Source organism: Phragmites australis, chromosome 10 (assembly GCF_958298935.1).
Source record: "Phragmites australis chromosome 10, lpPhrAust1.1, whole genome shotgun sequence".
NCBI lineage: Eukaryota > Viridiplantae > Streptophyta > Magnoliopsida > Poales > Poaceae > Phragmites > Phragmites australis.
In genome coordinates, this window is record NC_084930.1 from 24,451,727 (window position 1) to 24,458,968 (window position 7,242).

General features: G+C 42.8%; 1 long non-coding RNA gene across 4 annotated transcripts; it reads right to left on the reverse strand.

Annotated features, from left to right (window-relative positions):
• Nucleotides 1-1,529: 1,529 nt before the first annotated feature.
• LOC133930410 (uncharacterized) lies at nt 1,530-6,949 on the reverse strand. Of its 4 annotated transcripts, none has more exons than XR_009911757.1 (5): nt 5,405-6,949; nt 5,040-5,213; nt 3,414-4,376; nt 3,176-3,278; nt 1,846-1,860 (listed from the first exon to the last, which is right to left on the reverse strand). It is a non-coding gene; the product is annotated as an uncharacterized LOC133930410 (long non-coding RNA). The 4 variants fall into 4 exon arrangements; XR_009911758.1 differs by lacking the exon at nt 1,846-1,860 and having other exon boundaries at nt 3,264-3,278; nt 5,405-6,182; nt 6,294-6,942; XR_009911755.1 differs by having other exon boundaries at nt 1,530-3,278; nt 5,405-6,947.
• Between the last annotated feature and the right edge of the window lie 293 nt (nt 6,950-7,242).

Here is a 7,242-nt window from a genome sequence, read left to right on the forward strand (position 1 = left end):
GATTTTTTTTAAATAAACATTTTGAAGGTACTATTTCAACATTTCTTGAACTAGGTTTCACAAATTGATGTACTAATTGCATTCAAAATGCTGACCTAAGTTTTCTGAAATGTTGAATGCATATAAGAAAACCAAAATCAATAGTCAATAATAAATTTATAATAAACATTAGGAAAAAATAACTTTGTTGGTGGGCCACGATGAGCTATTAATGGGCTGCATGGGCTGGCTTACGCAAAAACTAAATTGGGCGGGCCACATATAGAAGGTTACCCATGGTCGCCCAACCCTTCCTCTGTCCAACTCATTGCATGGTCCTGGTGATCTTTGGATGGACGCTTTCTTCAAGCTGTGTGTAGTTGTAGGGCTAGCATGTGCGTGCGTTAGGTGTGCGTGGAGTGGGTGCGTGTGTGAGGGGTGAGTGCGCGCGCGTTCATGTTCAGATACTACAGCTGTATTCAGTGGTGAAGAGTCAAAAAAAAAAACTCATTGCATGAGGACTGCACCCACTAGGGTGTTCTTCAATTCTTCTGCCTCACTCTGCTTACCTGCACCTGCACTCGCATTTCCTTGCATCTAGTGCCACAAGTTTCTTTATTCATACAACAATCAATAATCATGGCAATACATAATAACTATTGCCACGGTTTCAACGATTCGCTGAAATGAATAATTTCTATTGCAACAATTTTTTCCTACGATAGGCATAAATTGTGGAAATAATTAACAAATTTCTACCACGTGAATCTAAGTTGTTGTAATAACTTTATCTGTGCACCGTCTGAACTCTGGTGATTTCTTCCATTTGATTGTTCCTCTCTCTCACACACACACAAAACACATAACATAAATGAACGAAGTGCCGAGGTCTGAACCCTAATGCTGGGATTGTGGCAAAGAAAAAGAAAAAACAAAGCAATCCTGCCTCTAGGCTTGGTACCTCCCAAGGCCCAAAAAGAGCTCAAATCCTGATGGGTCGATCATTTTGTAATGTTCCGAGCATTTGGTTTTGTACGACACGGCAGGTCTGTTTCCCTCTATTTAGATGACCGCTCACATGCAGAGTTTGAGGACAATCAGACTACCAGAAATCTGCCTAATGGTTTGGGGGAGAGAAATGGTGATGGACGCGGTGAATCTGCCCTAAAGGGGACTAAACGAGGCCACGGATCCAACGCCTCCGGCTCGAAGATGTTCTCCGATTCCGGCAGCATCAAAGGACGCCATGGATCTCCACAGCCGCCAGTACCAAAGGAAGCCAGAGATCCAAGCTGCTCTTCGGCTTTCACTTGTTCTTCCATGCCGCCGAGCTCCAAGAAGAGGAACGAATTATTCAAATGTTTGAAGTGTACTAGTAACCATGCACGTGTGACACACACGTGCAATTTTTTACACATGTAGATATACTCTACATCTAGTATTCTCGCAACAAGTTTTGATCTGTCTCAGTGATGTCTAGTCCGAAAATAGTTGCCTTGTTATCTCCTTCCAAAATGAATTACATGTTATTGTGATAAAGTAATCAGACTTCCCAAACCGAGTCATTGAAACCATTGCGTCAAAGAATCGTGCTTGTACTTCTCGATCTCCTCCAGGGAAGGTTTGTGGGAGCATGATTCTTAGACCAACCTCGAAAGTACGCGCTTCGCCAGCAACAATTGTTATCCATTCCCACTACTAAACCTCATCCAAATGAAATGTTCTAGTTTTTTTCTCATGGTTGAGAAAAGAAAAGAAAAGCAAGCAGAGAGCTAATAAGATGGATGATGAAATACAAACTAATTGATACATTAATTGATACACATGAGAACGGGGGAATGATCTGTCATGATCATGGCAGGGCCCATCCATTGGTTTGTGCTGCAAAAATGCAAAAATCCATTTCTAACCCATACATTCATGTTCATAAAAAAATGTTCGTCGAAAAAAAGGTTTGTCGAAAATTAAAATCCACATGATCTATGTTGCATCATGTTAAACTCGTATCATCTCTAACTTCTTTAGGGATATCTAATTCACACGGTTTTCCAATTTGAGAAATACTGCAACAAGTATTGAATAAATTAGATAGGATCAGATCGACAGAATAGGCCCAAAAGCTCAAGTCAGCATTCAAGTTACCAATTATGTCTATTAGCACTGCAGTGCCCTTTAATTGTCCTAATGATCATTAGATGATGAGAAATTTATTTGTTTATTTGCCAACATCAATCAACAGCCACAGGAAGATAACAAGATTGACAGATAGCAAGACAGTCAGACAAACTCGCAGTCTGATGAGGCTTGGAATATGAGAAATTATAAAAATTTCCACCACTGCAAAATCTCACATGGATCTTCTCAGATCTGAGGCTAATTCAATTCATATCTGAACTGAAAGATATTTACTATGATCTAATTCTTAAAACTTGTGGTCAGATCAGATGATCGCCAATCATAAAATATTTTGTAGGAGACTGGTCTAGAATATTAACTTGATTTCAGTGTCTAACATAAAAAACAATTCATCTGACATTTATGAAAGTTTGAGATGGTGTTGTTTTTTACGGGACTGAAAGACCAGCTCTCATGTAGTATTCCTAAATTGAGATGGTAGACAGCCATGAAATCTGAAAACCACACAGCACACGGGGGCATATCGCTTCAATAAGCATAGTCTGCATGTGGCTCTGTCATAATCCTAATTGTCCATATCTAAAAGTACAAGTATAAAATTCACCTACAAAATCAAATAAACATTCACAAGTATACAATTTCAACAAAGCAAGCAATGAACAATGATATCAGTAGCAAATCTGTCTGATCAGAACTTGCCAATATATAGAACAACACTACTGCAAGAAGTGAAGCAGGATATGCAGCTTATATAAAAAAGCTGAAATATAAAAATTCCACACCCAACTCCAGATCTATTGTACCATACACCAACATGAAATAATAAAATCATAAGCATGAGTTAGAAATATAAGAATTAAACCTCAATATTTCAACTATAAGAATTCTATGTGAATTTTGATGCAGCTATATGTCGGTGGCAATGGAAAACCCAAAATCTAGCAGTATGCATGGAAATGGCTAACATTTCCTATCTATTGATGTGCTTTGAGAAGGGGATATCTTATGCTGTTATGGCACATCAGAACCGCAATAGAGTTAAAAAAAAATGAAAAATCACCTTGCAACATTATCTCGATGGAGAATATGGATGGAACTTTTATGACTGATAAGATAAGTCACAATAATCGTAGTCTAGTGTCTAGTAGTAATACCAGCGGAAGCTGACAGAAGGCAAAGTGGCAATATCAAATTGATGGCAATCGGTAGGCAGGTAACAGAAACATGTCAAGAAAGAGCATGCACAGTTTTTTTTAAAGAAAACACACTTTATTCAGCTCGAAGGAACTCTGGCTCACCTGAAGAACTTGCTGGACTGGTCTATATATTCAGGGTTTGAGACATCCAATCAACCTATAAATAAAGCAAATCATAAATCTTTAACAAAATACCAAAACAACTCTGAATCGCCTGAACTATCGAGATTAGAACATGTCTAGAGAACTGCACATGTCTTTCTCCAGCCTGGAAAATCACTCCGATACTCTATGTAGAAGCGTCGTGATAGATTTTAATGTTCTCTTCCAATTCACCAAGCTACAAGAATGGTGAAGTCAAAGCCTTTCATAGTTCTTGCAGGTACCAGTTTCGGAGGGGCTAACCACCAATCCACGCAAGATTGCTCATCAACAGGAAGAGGTACTCTGATCCAGCCTAGAACCACAACACAATTTTGCTTGGAGTAGATGCATGCAAAAATGTGATCAACAGTTTCCTGTTCCTGTCATAAGAATTTACATGCTGGTTCCTGAACCTGCATGCCTTCCATGATTCTCCGATATGCAGTCCAACCAGAATGTTGCACTGCAAGCCAAATGAAAATTAAACTATCTAAACAGCCAAATTTACACCATCTAAACATGTCAATCAGATTCGTTTATCCTTTCTATTTACACTTAAACTATCTAACAGAGTAACAATTGAAGAGCACTCTATCTGAATCTCTTTAATATCTTTTGAAGATACGGATAATTTCAACACATCACATGAGAGTATAATACACCAAAGCTTGCTAATCCACAACAAACATCCACGACAACTCTACTATAAGAACCAAATGCAATATCTTGTACCATAAGGATAAAACATGTGACACAACATAAGAGAATAATGTTCTAGTTCATTTCGAGAAAACTTTCATTTTGCTAGCAGAATCCAGGAATCAGCACCGAGGACAGTGAGCACGGCTGCAACATGGTAGCTCAGCCGTCGTCATCTATGCAAGGCTCCTCTCTGACTGAGGCCATCGTATTCGGAGTATTCTGCAACAAATTCAACATTGTTGTCTTACGTGATCCTGATCATTTGACGTGGCCGATTTCCACCTTAAGAGAAAGCTATGTATAAATCTGTAAACCCTGCTAATATGCAAATTTGTTGTACTAAAAAGCAGAGATTAGTAAGGAGAATTGTTTGAGGCAAAGCAGTTGTTCATAATAAATAAATAAATTGTAGTATCCAACCATGGGAATGCATTTGCGAGGCACTTTATCACACTGAATCCAACAGTAACAACCAATTAGATTATCATGATGAGTGAGGTGATTTCTTGTAGGAAAATGTTAATAAGATTGCCCATTGTTATTTGGAGTTTTAATTTTTACCAAAGTATCTCACAGGCCAAAGAAAGATAGTAACAGGATGCATGGCTCATTTTTAATTTACAAACATATTTCACCAAATAACAATGGCATTGATTAATCTGTCAGGAATCCAAATTTAGGGCAAAACTTATTAACTATTTATCGAGGATGTAGCCTTGCTAGAGAGTGCTAGACATTGTCTCAAACAGGTTGTGAGCGAAGTAATATGATTCAACCAACTTGAAATTCGAACTAAAATAGAATCAATTATTCAGATCATGTTATGTAGCACATAGCAACTCTTATTTAACTTGATCAGCTGGAAAAAGTTTGTTGTTTTACCTTCTAGCTTGCTTTGGCATTCTACGTCCAGCAGCAACAACATGGCATCCAGTACCAAAGAGCAATTACAACCTTAGTGGGCAGCATAGGTGGTGGTAGACAAACAGTGAGAAGCACTTTCCTCTTCCCTGGCTGCACTTGCATCTTGTTGTACAATGAAAAACTGAATAAATCCTGAAAAATAATGAAATAAGCACTCACATTTGACACATTGAACTAACAGGAACTCAAGAACCGATTAATGTATGAGAAGTAAGAGATTGTGGAATAAAGCAAAAATTATGAAATCAAGAGAAATAATGGATTTGGTAAATTTTATAGCACTAATGGCAAAGGAAAGGCTGTATAAAAAAAGAGCATCTCACCATTCACCCCTGTTTCTGCAGAGTTGCCGTTAGGCAGCTACACATCTAATTTGCTGCTCAGCGATGCCACGGCAGCCGTGATCTCCCATGTGCAAGACCACCTCAATTACCATGCATCCACTCCTTGATTTGGTAAACAAATTTGTATCGAAGCCTTAAGGAAAATATGAACAAAATTAATGGGAATTGGGCTTACGAATCATACAGAAACTAAGGGTTAGGGAGTAATCTTGATGGGAAATTAAACGGAGGGAAGGGCGGCAGCCTGAACCACATCCAATCAATTGGCCCCGGCGAGAAAGGGCAAGGCAGTTGCAGCATGGAGACGGAGAACCACCTCGATCGCTTGCCGCTGCGGTCGCCATGGGCTCGCGCGTCCGCCACAGCTCCTCCACCGGGTCACCTGTCAGGCATGGCCGCTACTCGTTGGTGCTCCACCTCCCAAACGGCGGCCGTAGCCCGATCCGCCCGAGCGATTGCCGACGATCACGTAGTAGTCGAACCCCGAGCACCGCCACTTCGCAGCGGCTGGAGGATGTCGAGCCTAGGCCGCGTCGAGGAGATCCGCCACAACAGCGGCCGACAGATCTAGATCACGTTGGGGCATGAGGTAGAGGGAGACAATCGGCGTGGTTGAGGAACCCGTCCCGGATCCAGCCCAGGCTGTATGCGAGCTCGGCGGAGACCAAGCTGTCCCGCGAGATGATGCCAACATCCATCCTTAGCATCCAAGTGATGGCAGCGGCGCATTGGAGCGAGGAAAGGAGGGGAGGAGGATCTGGGGGATCAAAGGCGTGGCTTTAGCCAGAGATCTGCACGGCACAGAGGAACCGCCGGCGAGCAGCAGGGGGTGGGGGGAGTGGGTGAACGGAGGGAGGTACGGGCTTACTTGTAAGTACCGATGATAGGGGTGAGGAGGAGTGTGACGGAGATCCAGTTCTCGGAGACTTTATGGTGGATCTTGGTGGCGATGTCCTTCCACAGCCTCGGCATCACCTTCTGCTAGAACGGCGACAGCGCGTACACCACCGTCTTCATCCGCACCGCGTCTTCCCCATCGTCCCCCTTCCGCCTCGCCTCGCCATCCTCCTCCTCTCTCGCTCCGATTGCCTCGCGCCATGGGTGGGTGGGGCGGCTTTTGGATCGTTCGCTCGTGCCGACGGGTTCGATGGGATCGAGTGGTGATAGTAAAGAGGCAGGGGCGGCGGTGGAAGACTTGTGGCTGCGGTGAAGATGAGGGGTGGTGGTGACAGCGAAGCGCTCGTCCATGGCGGGGGCGGGGGCAGGGACGGGGGTAGCGATGAGCGGCGCAGGGGAGGCGTGGAGGTTGTGGCGGCGCGGCGGAAGTGGTGCTCGGGGAGGCTTAGGGTTGTGTGGCGCGGGGGTGGCAGACCAGGGTTCTTTTCACTCCTCGGTTTTTTAAGTCCGGTTTTTTCTAGTTTTTTATTAGATGGGAGCACGAGGCAGGAAACAGATCGGGCAGAACGCGGTGGGAGGGAGAGAGAGGGGTTGGATCAGATACGGAGGGTTGGATAAGGTACTCGACATCAAATGCATTCGCACCTTTATAGATTAGAAAAGGCAGCCGCGTCCACGCTCCAAAACAACCGGCGGGATGATTTTCGGAAAGTAGGGACCCCAGCGATGGAAAGTTCGTATGTATTTTGCCATATACATCCACCGTATACCTGTACATCGAGTTGTATCCAAGAGTTTCTATGCATTCGTATTGCAAACTGTTAGCGCTTAACATACCCCGTTTGTGAGCTTATAAATAAAAAAAACTGTGAGGAAAAGGTGCACAGATCTCAAAGAACAGATCGACGATTGCATGTGTC